The 19,243-nt window shown below is 40.8% G+C and overlaps 3 long non-coding RNA genes across 5 annotated transcripts; 1 reads left to right on the top strand and 2 right to left on the bottom strand.

Annotated features, from left to right (window-relative positions):
• Positions 1 to 4,056: 4,056 nt before the first annotated feature.
• Positions 4,057 to 7,117, top strand: LOC135337931 (uncharacterized). Of its 2 annotated transcripts, XR_010395375.1 has the most exons (5): positions 4,057 to 4,439; positions 4,568 to 4,694; positions 5,925 to 5,983; positions 6,041 to 6,220; positions 6,947 to 7,117. It is a non-coding gene; the product is annotated as an uncharacterized LOC135337931 (long non-coding RNA). The 2 variants fall into 2 exon arrangements; XR_010395376.1 differs by lacking the exons at positions 4,057 to 4,439; positions 4,568 to 4,694 and adding an exon at positions 5,664 to 5,858.
• On the bottom strand, positions 6,065 to 15,290 carry LOC135337930 (uncharacterized). Of its 2 annotated transcripts, XR_010395374.1 has the most exons (7): positions 12,795 to 15,290; positions 10,054 to 12,722; positions 9,389 to 9,453; positions 8,395 to 8,584; positions 8,098 to 8,155; positions 6,256 to 7,652; positions 6,069 to 6,201 (listed from the first exon to the last, which is right to left on the bottom strand). It is a non-coding gene; the product is annotated as an uncharacterized LOC135337930 (long non-coding RNA). The 2 variants fall into 2 exon arrangements; XR_010395373.1 differs by lacking the exon at positions 6,256 to 7,652 and having other exon boundaries at positions 6,065 to 6,201.
• A 431-nt stretch (positions 15,291 to 15,721) lies between these two features.
• On the bottom strand, positions 15,722 to 17,394 carry LOC135337929 (uncharacterized). The gene is made up of 3 exons (XR_010395372.1): positions 17,193 to 17,394; positions 15,925 to 16,025; positions 15,722 to 15,861 (listed from the first exon to the last, which is right to left on the bottom strand). It is a non-coding gene; the product is annotated as an uncharacterized LOC135337929 (long non-coding RNA).
• Positions 17,395 to 19,243: the final 1,849 nt, after the last annotated feature.

Below are 19,243 nucleotides of genomic sequence, written 5' to 3'. Positions count from 1 at the left end.
ACCTTCGAGTGTATACATCTCAGCAGATACGTGTGCCAGTCGAACTGCATTCAAAATGGGTCAGCAGGCATGGGATCGTTCAGCAGGAGCTCCCTCTCAGGAGGAAAATCAAACAACTGCCGATTGTTCAGTCCGTCGCTGTTCAGCATTTCAAATACAAACGCTGGCTGGATGAAACCAGTGATATTGAAAGCAGTTTAGCTCTTGAAATTTCTGGCCCAGGCCCAGCAATGTTATGAATGATTCAACTGCCGTTAGTAGGGGCCTAGGGGCCAAAAAATAAATTCGAGTTGTACTCCAATAGCGTCAGCATCGAGCTCCGAGCTCCAATGAGCTGTGTCATTCTCACACTTGATATTCTGTTGGACTGAGCCGTCTCAAGGAAATGAGCATTTGTGGAAAGCTTGCTGGCTGCCATTTCTGTGTAGTGTGCACATAAAGTGTTGGTGAATGTTTAAATAAAATTATTTAGCAGTACAGTAGCATGCGCATGTATGATTAACCCTTTCCCCGCTTTAGCCGACTATAGTCGGCATGGCATTTCAAAAAATCATTGTGCACGCTGCAGGTACCAGCACATGCGCATTGAGCTGCTCTTCCACGTGGTGTTTTTAATATTTTGCTTCGAGGTACGGTTCAATCAGAATAGTCGAAAGAAAAGTGACCGTTTTATAATTGCTACAAGATCTTAATTGCTACAAGATCTTCGTAGTACAACCTCAGGGAGGTTCTAGGGAAGCTAGAGAGTGAGAATAGGCTAGAGAGTGAGAACATCAATGCCTATGGCCTTGTAGAGTGAGAGGACAGTGACTGGGATCATAGCTAGGTAGGAAACTTCCTTTCCGAGGCCAAGCTAAAAAGAAAGAGCCTGAGAATCCTGCACTTGAGGTAGACCATCTTCCTGAACCTGGTAAGTCACTATAGAGTAGCATTTGTAGTCTTGATAGCTTCACTATAGGTTTGTTTAGGCTAGTTAGTACAACAGTGGACATCATGAGCCACCATTAAACTTGTAAACCTGTGTAGGTAAAGAAAATATTTCCCAGGAAAAGGGCGCCTGCCGATAGAACCTCAAATACAAGTTTCTGCAGATCCTGATTGAGTCCGAGCCATGTCACCGTGAGAACATTCTGAACACTTGTATCATGTGTTCAGTCACTTCGTAACATCATGCAATATTGTTTGTGTACATAATTGTGAATTTTTTAACAATTGTTATTTGTGGGGTAGTAGTTGGTTGCTAGGCAACAATGATGATTCCATGAATGCGACAGGTCCGGTTCTACCTGTGGAACTTTGTTACAAGTGTTTTTAATATACGATTCATGAGTTATAAATTTTTTAAACAAAATATGCGAAAGGGTTAAACAATGGAAAATAGGTAATAGGCACTTACTCGATCTTACTCGATCTCACTAGTAGAGTTGGCGAATGGCCGGGAAACAAAAGAAGTTAAGTATTCAGGGAGAGACTTGGATGTGCACTGGGGTTCTTGTCTTGCAAACAGCTAAGCAGTAAGGTTGTCTAGGGAATAGATGTGTTACTAGCCTCTAAGGCAAGAGTTCTGCTATTGCACTAGCTATTCTGGCCCTAGCAACAAATTTGTTGCACAGCTCTTCTTCTATAGGACGTCGATGAAGTCGATGAAGATACCAGTTGTAACAATTCCAACTCTAATTACAGCAGAGCTAATTACAGCAGAGAAGCACTTTCCAGCTAAGACACCTCTGAGGTGGCACCTTGTGAGCAAGTTTGTGATTAAGGGTTGTGCTGTTGGAGGCAATTCATGTCTGTATGCGATTCATGACTATTGGTGGTGATTCCTGCAATGCTGCTGCAGTTGAATTCGATGGAACTCATTCCCACTGCAAGACAGCTGCTCTGCAGCCATCCACGAACAACAGCACAGCATTGCCCCTTCGAATTCTTCATTCAAGCCACTCATTCTTGTTCCTCCCACTCAGGCATGCTGTGGTAAAGCGTTGCTAGTAAGGTGAGTATATAAAATAGACAGTTCATGGAATAATAGTTTAACGAATAATAGTTGCAGAAACAGACCATCATTCCCCATTGTATACACGATAAGCGGAACACTCGTTGCTGCACTTTTCTCGGGTTACTTTGTCGAAGCACATACCACTACAGCAAAAGAACATTTTTTCTATGCAAGTGACAGTGATGTGAAGTACTTTCAAACATCTTCGAAGACTGTTTTCGAGAAAGAGCTTCTGCGACACTTAACACTGTTTAGTGCTTGTACTTTTCAGAGCCAGGCACAGTGAAATGCATCGCAGCAGGCTGGGCATATTTTCACCTACGTTCAAACGACAAAACATAATCGGGGAGAATGACTGGAAACTGAATGCAACTCAAACTCGCCTAGAAGATAGCTGGTTTTTGTGTCAGTTGGTAGAGAAGTTCACAGAGAGTAGAACTATCCGTGAGCAGAATTTCAATATTTTCACCACAGGAAATCAACGTGACATTGAACAATTGTGCCAGTCGGTTATGCGAGGTGTTAATTCACAGACACCAGAATGGGTGCATCATGAGTGCGACGTTCCAGGTTGCAAGGAAGGCATGATTACAATGATGGAAACGAAAAGTTAAATTGAGCAATGTGTGCCGCTCCAAAAACTAAGGTAATGTGTGACGTGAGTGCAGTGTTGTGTTCGCTCACCGATATCTGGCGGTAAGCACCAGGAAGCGAGCATACATCCAGCAAAAGTTTGACGGTTTCGATCCCGATCGCATCTCTCACCAAAATCCCCTCCCCTCCCGCATCTGTTTCAGTTGTTTCCACTGGATCTGTGTTGGAATGTGGTAATTTTCAACTGCCATTCAGTCACCAGCAGCTTGGAGATCTGTCGGATGCAGACAGTGATGAGCAACTTGTTGGCTGTCGTAAGCCCCGTAATGTAAATCGGTACTTTGACAGGACTGCTGGAATTATTGCAGCTGTTCGACCCTGTGGACCCTGTGGAATTGTAGTCAATTTCACGGAAATGTACAGTCATATGTATATTTTTCTCTCCACGTTTGCTCGAGGAAACGACATAAAGCGACTGAAATACGTGGCTTATGATCGTGCATGTGATCTGCAACCTTTCCTAGCAAAACGCCAACGAAAGGATGTTTACCTACTCAGTGTTGGGATGGCTCAATTAATTATTGGGATTTATTGTGAATTTCTTGTATATGTGATTATGTCTTTTTGGATGGTTACATATAAACTGATGAAACTTTGCAATAATGTAGTCTTATAATGAAGGAACATGTTGAATGTGTTTTTAAAGTCATGTGACTTTCAGGGGTGGAGCTACAGTGAAATATATAACTTTACAATTTCCGGAATACAAACAAGTGCAGCCACACCCCCAAATTTTTTTTTGTGAAGAACTCAGTTTTACCATTTTTATGGCGCCCGGATATGATGTCTATCATTTTCGCTTGAAATACGCATATTTAAGTAGAGGGCATTAAATAGAAAATGCGACAGTTTTTTTCAAATTTTGTCTCCAAAATTTGAACTTTGTACCTTGATCTACAATGGTTGTGGTTTACTTATGTAAACTGTTACACTTATCTCAAGTGGTTTTTTGCAATTTACTATTTGCCCTAAACTGCCAAGTGAGCTGCAAAGGGCAGTAGAGGAAGGGGTTGAAGTTAGAAAAAAGCCCATGTTTTGCTTAATTTAATTATTGCCGCATTAAGGTCCCTTTTCATTTCATTGGCATTGGCACTGTCACATGTTGTCTACAATGATCTGAACAACTTCCATGCGCTCCTGGCAAGACTCCAACTGAGTAGTTGTGCATTGACAGTTATTGACAGTTGTCAGTTATCGTTTTGGGCCATCATCCTGAAAACGACAACAAGATGGAGTCAAGATGGAGTGTATTGTCATCAAACTGGATTTTCATCATTAGCGAATCATGCGAGGGGATGCAACGTTGAGATAGCCAGTTCACATCACAGCACCTGCTAGACAGTGCACGTCGTTGTATCTCGGAATGCAAAAAAAAAAGTATCGATACAAAAAATTAATATCGATACAAAAAATGGTTGTATGATTAGACTGTATGATTAGACTGGTATGATTAGACTGTATGATTAGACAATGAATTGTGGCTTAGCTGTGAGCTTAGCTGTGATCACACATTTACTATTTAGATGGAGTTTGGACAAAGCAATACAAAGGATTATTTTATTTTGTATTGTGATGCGAAAACGTTGTCCTTTGATAGTGTTGTTTGTGGACAGACGGAAGTGCTTGCCATTTTACTATCGGTGTGTCACTTTAGTTGCAACTGCATTTTAAGATGCCATGTGCTTGATCAATTTATGCAATACTAAATGAAAATTTGAACTTTTAAGGTTGAACGGTACAAGAATCAAGCGCACAGAGAGGATAGCCACTTACAAGAACACAGGTTAAGGTAAGGCTGACTATGAGTAATGTACTCTTTTAGCAGCTAGTAGCTAGCAAGCAGCTGTAGAGTGTAGAGTGTTTATTAAACTCTTGATGGTGGTACTGCACATGATATGGCTCATGATATGGCTGAAGGTGGATGTGTTGACGTTGAACTTACTGAGGATGACATTCCTGGTGAAGTTCCTGGTGCTTCACCGTTAGAACAACACAACAACCAAGCACTGAGGTACTGACAGAAAAAAGCGGAACTTGTTGAAAGGTAAATAGCAGATATAGGTAAATAGCAGATATAGGACGAATCTGTGTGTTTAGTGTAACTGTGTGTTTAGTGTAAAGTGTAACTACTCTCGGGAGCTGTAGTTATTGACGTTGACGGCTACCTTGCTGAAGGTGTTTCAGTAGCTCCACTGGACCTCCCTTCTGTACCACTTCAAGGTTGGCAGGGTGTTGATGAAGGCAACTACAAAGAGATAGCTGCGAAAATACCATGTGTTTCCTCAGCTTAAGTTCTTCGCTGTAAACTTTAATTAAAAATTTTATACAGGGTTAGTGTATTCATACTTGGCGGAAGGTACTGGAAATGTGTCTGGAAGTGGGGCCCTACAAAGAGGTTTCAGCATTTTTTCAGCATTTCCCACGTTGAAGTGAATGTTGAGCATCCTCAGTTTTGTCATGTCCTATGACCCCATCTATGAAGCCTGGTGTTTAAAATGTCTCAATTCGTGATAATGAGTTGGCACTCAGGTGAGACAATCATTTATAAGAAGAGACATTTATAAGAGACACTTCAACCTGCTGCTATACTTTTTTGATGAAATGAAACATTGACTTCCATTCTCTAAGAAAATATTAAAATGAAGCCACGCCCACTAATTTATAAGTGGGGGTGGTCCTTTTTGTCGAGGCACTATTTCACTATTTCACTTTTCTATTGAAAAATCGGCGTTTAAACACCAACTGCTGCTTAGTTCTACCTAAACTAAAAACTCACCCTAGCGCTTTGCTCTCCTGGTCTCTGAAACGGAGAAATAACAAAAAGTTGTTTGATGTAGCAGCCTCATCTTTGATAGTAGGCTTCCCAGGGATACGGTCAACAATTTTTCGACAAAGTACAAGGGCTTATGGAAGTCATCTATTATCTTACAAGCTTTACTAGAGGGTGTTTTAAACTCCGACTAAATCACTTCACTAAACTACATACTATGAACAGAATTACTGCAAAATAAAGGGGGTGTGGTACAAAAGGCAGGTATCTTATCCTTAGACACACCTCTAAATCGTTTTCAAAAGGCAGGTATCTTATCCTTAGACACACCTCTAAATCGCACCTCTAAATCGTTTTTTTTACACCTGCGCATGCACACACGTTTGTGCGCATAGCTAGTTATTCGCTGCAAAAGAGATTTTTCTGAAAAGCTTCAAGGTAAGTGGTAGTAAACAAACAAATATGAGAACTGTAATAAAAACTGTTTGTCTCTTTAATGTTCAGCTCTCAACTTGGTCAGCCACACTCACTCCAGTCCAGGCCAGCAACTGCATGTCTCACAGGTATATAAACTCTCCTTCTGAGGCGGGTCTAATTAATATTGACAAAATCATAACAAGGTTGTGGAGACCCCTCACAAGGCCAGCTCTACCCGCTCTAACGGTGTTACGCCAAGCACGTCTGCTGAAGTCCCTCTATCAGTCTCTAATGTCCCTATCCGAAGTGCGACTAATCCAGTCCACAGTACAACAGGCCTTCTGTTTCAGCCCACTTTCAATACCTTTCAGAGTGGAGAAGGAGTAAGTTCACTTATAAGCTTATAATTGTTAATCACCTGCACTGTGCCTGGTAGCAAAGCAAGTACCACAACAGAGTATTTGTGCCTGTACAGTATCAATCAGTTCCCGTTCTGTTTTATAAAATGCATGTTCAAACGATTGCGTTAAACATGCGGAGAAGCAATTGTTTGTTACTGCGGCTAGGCATAGAGCTACTGGTTATTGCAACCTTGGAGCTAGCCATTACGGCTAAGAGTATGTTGTGACTGCTAGCTACTATAATTACAAAAGCAGCATTAAAGCCAGCTGTGCAGCGACCTCGAGAACAAGCCGCTCAGGCTAGTACAAGAGCAAGACTTTTGATTATACTTTTGATTATATCCACACTAAAAACTAGGCTTGAAGTAGTGCAAGAGAAGCTTGGAGAAATCCAATTAGTGACCTTAATTAGCTATGGTCAAGTGGTTCCAGCCTCCTCTGAGCTTATTCATCAATTTTCCTGCACATGCGTGGATTAAGTGTTTCACGCAAACTTTTTATTTATGGCCTAGGAAAACCCCCCTTTAACGCGGCACTAATTAAATTAAGCTATAGGCCAATTTAGTAGAAATGAAAAACATGGCAAAAAAAATTTTTTTTCACAGGCGCCAACTTCAACCCAATTTGGGTCTCTACGAAGCTTTAAACAGGTCACTCACCGAACGTTCATTTTTTATAATGAAATTTACAAATTTACTGTCCCTGCAGTACTTTTTCTCGTTTGACGTTGACGTGTGTCAAACTGGACTTGACTATGCTGCTCTTTGTTTCTACTTTCCTCACGAGTGCAAAGTGTGGTGTGGTTTGGATATCCTACGGAAGTTTGGTCGTGTGTTACTTGTCCAGATGTCTGTTTCATACCGATAGATCATCTCAAGGCTTATTCTAAGCAAAAGGTCAACTTTGGTAGAAGGATAGGAGAAGACTCTGTTTTAATAATTTCACCCCTTTTATAGATAATAATTATGAAATTAAATGTACCTTATATATATGTCCAATAATTCATAGCATTCTTGTTAATGCACGCTATTAGGTGTTATACGTAATTTCATGTACTTTGTCCTTTCTTGTTAATGCACATTTCTTGTTAATGCACACTATTATAATTTATGATTTGATATCACGAATGAACATAACAATTATAATTATAGTACGGAACCTATTCTTCAATTCTTCAATAAGGCTTTCTGTACAATCTGCTCTTGAGGAACCTTTGCATACTTTGTTACGCCAAAAGTTCCGAACCAATTCAATCTTGTCATTTAGTTCATACACTCTTTTACGCTTCTCAGTTTGTATACGTTCGGCAAGATCCCGATAAAACTGGGCTTTCTCAAGGGCTTTTTTCGTTCTTTGACACTTGAAACAGCCACTCTATCGACCCCAGTAACATGAACATTCTTCAGAATGTCATCTGGTAGCGTGTGGTCAGTTGAGGGAACCAATTGCAAAGGAACTTTAACTTTAGACCTCTTATCAATCCATGTAACATTTCACGTACGTCATGCTTGCTAATTATTATTACAATTCAGATCAAAGTATTGTTTCTAATTATAAGAGGTATAGTAGTTTACAAGGCATTATTTCAACCTCAAGCACAATCTGAAACAATTCTTCTGGTCTTCTGGTCTCACTTTATATCAAACTTTGACTCTTTGTTCATATCATTTGAAATGTCCTTGTTGCAAATGCATACTTAAGCGTTAGCTAGTAAATATAATAGTAGTTTTGGTAGCCTGTTAAATCAGGATTGCCCTCAGCATCACTTATTTTATGTAATCATATCAAAATCTATCACTGTACATGTGACATATTGATGATTGATTGATTATGCTTACTTATATTATAATTATGCTCACTTTACTAGAGAGAGACTGGTGAACATCAGCGGCTTCAACTCGTTTTCTGGGGCTAAATCTGTAGAACAAGAGGTATTAGCAAAAGTATTCAAAGAGTACCTGCGCATCAATTCTTGGTAAAAATCACCCTGCACACCTGCACACCTGAATTCATAAGTGGCCAGTCCTGATTTTGCAGGCACGTACTATACGTGTCCGTAAAATTAGTGATGTACACACGTACATGTACGATGTCCGTGATTTTGCAGGCACGTACGTACGTAACTGTAAAACACACGTACAGTACATGGCTCTCACCTGCTGAGCAGAATAGTGAGGTGCCGAGCATAATTATGCATCTGGACATGCGGAGAAGAATGCGGTACCACCGTGACGATAGAGAGGTCGTACTGTTCGCAAGGAGTGCAAGAGAGGCTTCATGATTACCAGTGATGGTAGTAACCCAAAGGTACGGTTTGATCGCACTTAGATTTTCCATTTGGTCACACTAGAAGGAAGTAACTCATTGGTAAAGTATGAACATTTATAATTATTTGTTGTGCCTGCAAGTATTGTATTTGTGTTTGTTATTGTTTGGGGGAGCCGTAGACATTAGAGTACACGTATGTATAATGGTTGATAAAACACAAGAAAAAAACAATGTAACGTACATATAATAATTATAGTGAAACCTAAGCAGTATAATTATACCAAGTTTTGTACAAATTCACATACATAATTGAAGAACTTTCTTTGCTGAAGCACTCAGTTATATTAAGGACTGGAACCTTCAATTATTGCTTATTGCTGAATCAGCTAAAACACAGCCACGTTAATATCTTTTGTGTGTAAAAATTTTGTGCAGCTACTTATCTTTTTTAAAAACGGTGTTCTAAACCTTCCTTTTAGCTCTTAATTCTTAGTGTAGTAGGTAGTTCAAAGGCTTAAGCAGACATATCCGCTGGGAGAGAGCATCATGTTCTATTTAGAGTAAGTTATTAGCCTATAAAAATAAAAATGTCACTTATTGTCAGCTGTAATTATTGTCAGCTGTAAGACTAAGTTTTGTGCAAAATCTCACCTTTGGCCAAAGAAGTGGCTCTCCCAGCAGATAATTATGTCTGCTTAAGCCTTTGAACTACCTACTACACTAAGAATTAAGAGCTAAAAGGAAGGTTTAGAACACCGTTTTTAGAACTAAAAAAGATCAGTAGCTGCACAAAATTTTACACACAAAACATATTAAAAATCGTGGGCGTGGCTGCGTTTTAGCTGATTCAGCAATAATTGAAGGTCCCAGTCCTTAATATACCTGAGCAGTCTGACGGATACCATGCTTGTCATGGGCTCTTCATGTTTGTCTCCACATTCTTCAGCCTGGATGAATACATTTATAGGCATCATAATAATAATTAGACAGACAATTCGGACTTAGGTAATTTTTTTCACTCTATATTAAGGAACAACAGGAAATGTAAATATTTTTGGACATCCCAATCTAATTAGAACGAAAAAGAGCATGCGTAATGCGGGAGCGTGACTAGAAGGGGAGGGGCTGCTCGTTGCATAATCACAATAATCAGCAAGAGGGGGTTAGTAATGCGGGAGCGTGACTAGAAGGGGAGGGGCTGCTTGTTGCTTAGTGGAGAAAGCTCCTAGACACAATAATCAGCAAGAGGGGAGGGGGTAGGCAAAGGAACGGATCTGGATAGTCTAGTCATTCTCAACACAGTTTGCCCCTAACGTCAGCTTGGTAGAGAGCTTGGTAGAGACTCAAAACTCTACTTGAATCAAGGCCGCGTACGTACCTCATGTAATATTCGTTCTAATTAACTATGGGACACCCTAATACAAGGGACACTTCGACTTTTTCTTCAAGGTTCTTCAAGGTTCTTCAAGGGACATTGCAAGCCATAATTATTTTTAAAATTGTGTCCCGGTATTTCGGGTGAATACGGTATATGTATATATACTCACATCAAGAATTGACATTGTTCTTGGTTCTTATTCACTGGCATGGCATAGACATGTAGACAAGCTCCCTGTGTAAAAAGATATACCTCTATAGTGTATAACAAATGGCTGCTATTATCAGGACTGAGTACTCCTGGCTATATGGGGCTATATGGCTATATGTACAGCTGTCTTGCTTTGATACACTCGTGTCCTCGCCTCTTTGGGTGCTGGATTGATCTCTCTTTGACCAAAAGACCTTGGAGAACTGGTAGATACTATTATATCATTATATTATATCTAGACTAGATCAAGTTGTTGCTTCAGCTAGCTCCAACTTCTCCAAGCTGGTTCTCTTGAGTTTCAAAGAGAAACATGTGGCAGTGAAGTGAGAAAACTACAAACTAACCAATGAGATTTTAGAGCAATGTCATTGAGTAAAATTCTTTAACATTAGCACCTTGTACTTAAACTGTTACACACTGTGCAGTTGAGTGTTCTATTACACACAATCGAGTGTCAGTGAACACACACATCAGTGAACACACACACTAAAATTTAGTAGTGAAAAGTAGTGTGCTATTCAACACACTAGTGTAAGAGTCCAATATACTAGTCCTAAGTAGGAGTCCGATATAATAAGTAAGACTCCGATATAATAAGTAGGATACTAAAAAAAATTTCCCTATTATTATTAATTATTTTTAACAAATAAAATTCCATCCCACGTGGAACGGAATTATGCTGAATCAGCAGGCATAAAAAAGAAATGGCATCTGGGCCTGGGCCTGTCAATGATTATGAAGTAACCATTGCAGATGGAACTAGAGCACTAAAGTGCAAACCCTCGGCTGGTGACATGATTAAAAAGCAACCAGAAATATAATGCAGTGCATATAGTGATGTTGTTATCATGTACATGTATTTATCATGTACATGTATGACTTGCACAGCAACTCAGGAGCAACTCAGGAGCAATAAAACAAAACTCAAAACTAAAGTAACAACGTGCACATGGACTGGGATCACAGCAAAGAAGCCTGGAGTCTTAGACTAAGAGAAGTATGGCTCCTTCCAGGCTGGAGTACGTATAGGATCCAGAGTCAGTCAACAACCTTAGTCACACAATTCTACTTTTTCTTGACAGTATTCAATTGTTCCTGGTACGGGATCACTTCAGCTGAAAATACATAATCAAGCCTTGACTAGATATTTTTAGCTGAAGTGATCCCGTACCTTGACTCAAGGCCACGTGGCAAGTTTAAGCTTCTTAGCTTTTGCTCGCTTTTACTCGACAAAGAAGCTTTAACATCAAAATCTGCCACTATTTAAACCAAGATATTGTTGTGTGAAGACTACCTATGCTGCAAACGCAGTGCTATGGCATCCAGGTGAGTAGATATACTCGTTACAAACAAACAAACAGACAGACTACTATAAACGCGCCTCGGATTAATGAGTCTGTCAGTGTTGGACCTGAGTGTGGATTTTATGTACACCATACCGAGTTTCTCGGTAATTCACGTCTCTCTCAGGCAAGGACGTTTTTATTCACTCTCACCATAGCCTTCCAAAACACCACCACTCCATTCTGCTAGCTATAGTGTATAAATCTATAATTATTGTACCTTGTACCGGCTTTTATTATACTACAGGTCGAGGAATTCTGTAAGGTTGTATACGCGAGGCACCTGAGAAGTGTTCCAGAGAAAGGATTGTTTGGGAGTGGGAGTGGACAAGCCACTCGGAGGATGAAGATGACAATGACTATGATGGTGATGACAGTCAAAGCTCTAATGAAGAAACACCCCCCCAAAGTTGTGTAAATGCATTGGTGTTACCCGAGATCCAGTGTACCAGACCATTCTTGGCGATGTACGAGATAAGATGCAGTCAGGTGATACTGTACCAGTGAAGCTATTTCCAGAGCCAGAAAATCTCTATGATGCTAGTGCAATTGCTTTTAAATGTTTTCATGACAGTGAATGGTCTCGGAGATTTGTAAGGACGTTCAAGCTGCAATCGACAATGATGTTGTTTTGTCAGTCGATTTTGCATGGGTTAAGTACAAAATCTTGAGGAAGTTTTATGCAACAAAAACTGGAGAAAGTAAGAGAAGCAAGAAGTACATTTTCATAGCAATACATAGTCGTGTATATTCACACGTAGTCACACCCAATTGAACCGTTAACAGATAGCAATTAATGACTGTTCGGCTACTATAATTATGAAAGTTCAAATGTTTTAACAGATAACAATAAATGACTGTTCAGCTACTATAATTTGAGAGTCTGAACGGTAGGAATGTTCAGTGACGTTAATAGGAACACTGGATTGTGGAACCTTGCTCTCACATCTCTTGCTCTCACATCTCTACCACTTCGGCTCCTGCTTCCACGACTGGCAGTCGTTGGCCCTTCTTCTGCCTTGCTGGTTGATCGTCGAAAGAAGGTCTCTCACCCTCATAGTAGAATGGTAAGTCGGGGTTGCAACATATCTTCCTCCACCCGATCTGGGCCTGTTTGAGGGTAAAATTCTTGCCCACAAGATCTCTTGTGACGCTGAAAAAGCACTCCACATCATCTTGCACGAGGATGTTCTGCTGGCAATCCTTCCAGAAGCTCAATTCGTCTGAATTCAATAGTTTCGCAATCAAAACTTGTCGTGTAAATCCTCAAATACCAGTGATACTCCTACATATGGGCAAAAAAATGCTTTAGTAATGTAAATTACATAATTAAAATTATGCTGGTGTGAAAACTTACTTGTTGACCTCTAGGTTGGAATGCCACGGCATTAACTTGCAGACTTGAAAGCCCTCTTTCATCAGCAGCCCTCCTCCAACCATTGACGGCATAGATGTATTTAGCCTCTTCAGTGTAACCTTTCCGGTCCATGAACTCAGCTAGAGGCAAAGAAAACATCCTCTCCGCATCTCCGCATCTTGCACATGCTTGCGAAGCCCAACAAGAGCGGGGTAGGTGAGGCCAGTTTTTCTTGGATTGCCTCGACATATCGTTCAAACTTGACGGTTTTAGGTCCACCCTGTCTAGTACAATTCGCCATTCTCTTAATACAATGCATGTGCACGTACAACAGACAAACCTTCTCCACATGACCTGGATCTTCCCTCTCATACCAAGTGTGACCTGTGTCCGGATGTGTTTCTGGGACATGTAAGCACCTTTCTAGTCATAGTCACGGATAGTCTGGGTAAACTCCAGTTGGGCCAAAATAGACCTGAGTTTGTCAACATTCTCTTCACATTCAATCTTTTGTCCTGCGTATACATAATAGGTACGTACATTCCTGTACATGTATATTAATAATTATATTGCATGGTTGTGCATGTATACTGTGCATGTATACTGTTACAGGACGTTAAAAAGGTATATACTAATCATCGTCTTTCCAAGCATGATTTCCAAGCATGATAGACGTATCCACTTGGAACTGTTCGTGAACGAAGACGTGAAACAATGTCATCCCAGGAAAGAGACTGAACAGATCGCCACAGTAGCAATTCACAGAGCAATGATGGTGGTACCACTGAGTTTGGTTTCTCAGCTACAATCAGTTGACTTGCACATACTGGAAAGTAACAACGGTAAGCATGGCCAGCATGGTACTTTCGGACAGACGAGCATATTTAGCTCTAATTTTGGGACGGAGATGGGCCTTGTATATCCTCGATTCCTCATAGAGTTGAACTGCTACCACATCCTACAGGGTGTTAGGCTAACATTTATTTACATTTATTTACACTTACCAACGACTTTCATTCCTTCATGACTTTCAGTACTGCACGAACTATGATACGCATGGTATCCTCGTTGATTGGAGAAGCTGGATAGGGATAGCATATGGCTTGACCCGTCTTTGCTCGCTGCTAATCATTAAGACGTAAACATTACTAGCAGCTGTTCTCTTGTGTCGGGAAAGAGAGCGAATGAAATCTGTCAACTGTTGACGGATATTGGTCAAATTTCGAGCAGCGTTGCTGGTGTCTTCATTTTCAAGCAGGGTCGATAATTCAACAATTTTTGCAACTGTCCATCCTGTTGACATTGCGCGCGAGATTGGCGCCTAAAAATGTCTAGAAGATCGCTGTGGAAATTGTCACTACCTCACTAGAAGCAGGCATGTCTTCTTGCCATGAAAGGTCTACTAAGGCAAGGCATGCAGCACAACTCATATTGGACAAGCAGAAACTGAAAGAGCCAGAAATACTGGCAAGTTCAGCTCAGAACTCGTAAATTACTTCCAATCTGAAATAAAGTCTTCCACTGCAAGACTACAATCATTGAGCTCTAAGAAGGAAAGGCTATGGTCTCTATTTCATAGAATGAAAGACTGCCTGATGTGGGAAACATTGGCAACCAAACTTAATGTGAGTGATAACGACCCTCTATTAAAGCAGTCGCTTTGAAAAGGTGTATGAAAAATGCTTGTATACATACTTTGCTAAATATCGTTGTGCACTCACTGACGATAACGTTGAACTCACTACACATGAAGCTAACGTTGTTCGATAATTATGTTGGTGGTTATGTTGCCCGCACATTGCTCAAAAGACATGAAAAGAAAGATGGTGATGTAGAGTCTCAGTATATACAGTGTTTAGGTCAAAGAAGGAGAAGGAAGATGATCCTATACGCTAGAACAAACTAATAGAGGTGGTCTTTTCCCAATCAATGATACATTGTTTGCTCACATAGAAACTTGTGTTCGTTCTTTGCTCCCTACATATCTACATATCTACGTACCACATGTGATAAAGACAAATTTCAAGAGAATGTTCTCAAGAAAATATTGGAAAACGAAGAGTTGCAGTTTTACTGGGCTCTGTTAAGCCTAGATATTAGTAATCTTGAAGACAGTGAACAGCTTACAGCTTTGGATAACAATTCGTGGTTTCTCAATTGTGGCAACATGTGTATAAGACAGATCAAAAGAGAAACACCCAAAAATCAACAGGACTACGAAAGTCTGTCAGTGGGACTTCAAGTTCTAGTAGCTAGGTAATCACAAAAACTAATACTGTGATAAAATTAATTATTGAAAATACTGTGATTCTTTTGTGCATGGAATGATAATATTTTATAATGCTATTTCTTGTTCCGTTTGCGTTTAGGAAGCGTTTAGGAAGGGGAGTATCATCATGTAATGCTCTTTTGCGACCAGTATTACCCCTTACAGGGTTTAGAGCCTGGGATTTTTGCACTCTAACACACTGTTGCACTGTAGGATTCTCATTCCTTCCTCCTCCTCTCGCGAAAAGATTATTCAAACAGTTACATTAGTATTACCAGTTACATTAGTATTATTAGTATTAGATGGTTGTATTTGTTCCCAATGAACCTAAGACTTGTGTTTTCTTAATTTTGGTTCCAATTGTTCCAATTGCATGACGCAGTACAAGCATGAGCATTATCGTAGTGGACCTAGCTCTGCCTCTTCCTCTCCTACCTCTGTGCAAATAAATTATTTATTTCAGTAGTAGTACAAGCATGAGCATTACCTAGCTCTGCCTCTTCTTCTCCTACCTCTGTGCAAATAAATTATTGATTTCGTTGTAAAAGTAGTAGTACCAGTAGTAGTACAAGCATCAGAAGCATCAGCATTAGCATTACCTTGTAGTAGTACTAGACTAGTAGCACCGCAATATTAGTACACTTGCTTTTACCTTGGTCACTGGGTCACTGACAGCTTGAACTAGCTGTTGAACTAGCTGAATGTGGAGGGGGTGAGAAAGAGGATGTGTCTGGTGAAAAGATGTGTCTGGTGAAAGATAGTTTCTCGCACGAGGTCGCTCTCGTGATCCCGTCACCACTAATTAAATCACAAAAATGAATAATTAAACCACACATTACATAAGCTAACATAATAACACACTTTAAATTGACTGTTGTGAATACCCCTCTTCCTCATGCGGTCCATACCATCGTCGCTCACCATGGGGTCGTTACAGTATTCTCCTCTTTGTCACTGTAGCACTGTAGTTCACTGTAGCACTGTAGAAAATGTAGCACTGATTTTATTGTGATGTCTGAATATTAAATTTTTCCTCACTCTAAAATATCAGCTTATTTTTGATCTAACCTGTGGTGATTGGTGATGGGTGTATGTACGGCTTCTAATGACCTTGGGTGCTAGCTTACCACAACTGAGCTAATAGTGGAGTACTATGCAAGTGGAGTACTATGCAGCTGCCGCAATATTGCGTCAACCGCGGCTATCAGCTTATTCCGTAATGACGCAAATTTGCGTCAACTGCAGTTAATGAAGCAGACTTTCCCTAAGCCAAAAAGGTTTTCTCCGCACAAAATCTTACCAATAAAGCATAGACGAGGAGAATTGAATAACCTGAAAAATTGAATAACCTGAAGAAACAGAACTACACTACACAGGAGGAAACAAGGGAGTTCGTGTGAAGTGGGTCTGCTCCGCTCCACGGTTTCCATTCTTGATAAAGACGTTTCCAATCCTCCTAGTTCCTGTATTTTTATGTACCATGCACTGCATATATACTTGCAGCTGCTACATGGGGGCTATGCTGACACGGAAAAGAGTGTATACGACCAACTCTGATGTGCCAAGCTTCAAGGAAGAAAAGGCAGTACTCCTAAGAATGTGACAATTGAAGGAAGTATCGTGATGTTAGAGGTGATGTTAGAGGGAGTTACATATCCGTACTATCGCTACCGCCCCGAGTAGTTCGGCGGTAGAGTAGTTCGTTAGTTTGTTTGTTTCTGTGTGACATGTGAGTCTACAACAAGTTATTTAATAGTGGCCTTTAAAGTGAGCAAAAGCTAACTTGATAGTAAGACTATGCACCATATAAATTGGTTATTATCTCACTACGTCACAAATACTTGTAGTAGTGTAAACTGTGGTTGTACACATGACCATGTATGGCTGCGTGGTATGGCTGCGTAGGCTCAGTAGGCTGCGCCCTCGGCATTGGTTGGTTATAAGCCATAATTACTAGTCACTTAGAAATTGTCAACAAAAAATTGTCAACAAGTGCAGGCTAGGCTGAAACTATTATACAAGAGTACTCTTTAGATCGCACCTGACGAAGAGTCCATATATGTACAGTGTACAGGCACGGTACAGTGTTAATTGCCAATAAGCATGCATGCATGCAGAATATAACTTACTGAAGAATTAACCTTGGCAATTTGGGTTTGGGTGTGATGGAAGCGTGGATACAGATGCTTGAATTCATTGTGATGATCCGCTATCATTGAAGCTAGGGTGACAGCTTCATCCTCAGTAAACTCAGGTGCAATCAGGTGCAAGGTAAACTCAGGTGCAAGTAGTAGATCTACGAGATCCAAAAAATTTCATCGTCAGCAGGTACTACACATTTGAAGCTGCAGAATAAATAATCACACATTACACACATTAAACAAGTACGATGTAGTTTTCACTCAATACCTTTTTGTTTCAACTTGTGGTCTACACCATCAACAAGTGTGGTAGAGGTAACAGTGGATGGGCGATTTTTTGCCTCCATGTAGCCAAGGTCCAATGCTGCTATTTTTTTGTTGAAGAGAGTAATACCCTTCCAGTAACTCCAGTCCTTTGTTTCGTATCAAGAACACCTATATGCACATGTTAAATATTTTAGCCTCAAGACCAGGCCGATTAAAATACGGCCTGGTACCTATTGCATGGGTCTCCCAGAATATGGGGATTCGTTTACCTTAGTAAACTATCGTAAACTGATACTGTACTAGACTTCTATGCAACGGCGTCAACCGAGTTTTATCAAGCTGTGTGTTGGTCAAGAAGGCCTCACACTAAGAAGGCGCAAGAAGAGGCTCTCATCCACCTCTCGGGATGTGTTTGCTTGGTTCCCTACAGGCTATGGCTCTGTTTCCAACTTCTGCCCTTCAGGCGTTGAGAGAAGTGTATACCAGGCCAGGGGTGTCTCTGCTCTCTGGCAACAAAGGTAAACAGCCATAATACTCAGAGGCTCTAGGATCTAAAAGATAGCTCCCCATGATGTCAGTACAGGAGTGAAACATCCCGAACATTCTGTTGTCACTGATCTGTTCAGCTCCTGGAGGGCCAGCATCCTTAGGGGTAGTGAAGGTGCTCGTACAACTCGCACACATGTTTAACGACTGGCAGTAGATAACTATGCGTCGAGCCTTGATGTTCCATCGATGTCTTACCCTCATAACAGATGTTGGGCTTGGGCTTGTTGGGAGACTCAGATACCATGTAGTAGCCGAGCTTCTGATCACAGTGGCAGTCGCAGGTGTATCGAGAGGCACAAATGCTCGCAGGTCACAGAGACGATCAAAGGCAGCACATGTATGGTACCCGTTAAACGTAAATTGTACATGTATGTATATGCATGGTATATACAATACATGTAATTATGTGTATGTACATGTACATTATTCTGATGTGTGCGTGTATTAAAACTTAAAGGCAGTAACACTGTATTGTACATGTGTATTTAAATGACTCTTACCACTTGTACACACAGTGTGCTTCGTCAACCGTTACAATCCATGCTTCTTTGTCCTCGGGAGCACTATAACCCGAGGAAACGTCACTCACACTAGCCAAGAGATCCTTCTCGACATCTATGAACAACACAAGCAATTACATCTACAGACTGGACAGACTGGACATGTACATGCTACGGTGTTCATATCGGTGCTATTGGTATGGGGGTGGACTTCGTGGACTTCAGAACACTACTTTCAAAGCGGCCGAGCTGGTAGAGAGCTCCAGTATATACCGATCTGACTATCTCAAGGAATTTGGAGTTACGAGCTGTAGTTACGAGCTGTGAGAGAGTAAGTATTTTGATCCAGCTGTTGCTCGTGACAAGAGGTGGTGCTGCGACAATTGTCAATCCGTTGCTAGGTATGTAATGTACAGGGTATTAGAATTAGCGGCCTCAATATCACAAATATCTGAGGCCACTATACACGTCCGCATCCTCGGTGTCTGAGTCAAAAATCAAGTCCGTGCGTGGCTCCGTACGTGGCACCATACACGTCGGTGTCTGAGTCAGCATTCTTTAGCCTTCCTCTTGACCCATGTGCTCACCCATGTGCTCATTTTTTCTCTTGCTGGCAGTCTTCGTAAAGTTGGCACCCATGTTTGAGATGATGTTCTTGTTTATGTGCTCAGATCACATGGGATGTCAGATCACATGGGATGTTCCGTCCTAGGCCGCCATGAG

The sequence above is a fragment of the Halichondria panicea genome, chromosome 6, assembly GCF_963675165.1.
Source record: "Halichondria panicea chromosome 6, odHalPani1.1, whole genome shotgun sequence".
Classification (NCBI taxonomy): domain Eukaryota; kingdom Metazoa; phylum Porifera; class Demospongiae; order Suberitida; family Halichondriidae; genus Halichondria; species Halichondria panicea.
Note: the sequence above shows the minus strand (reverse complement) of the source record. Positions and strands in the feature narration are given on the sequence as shown.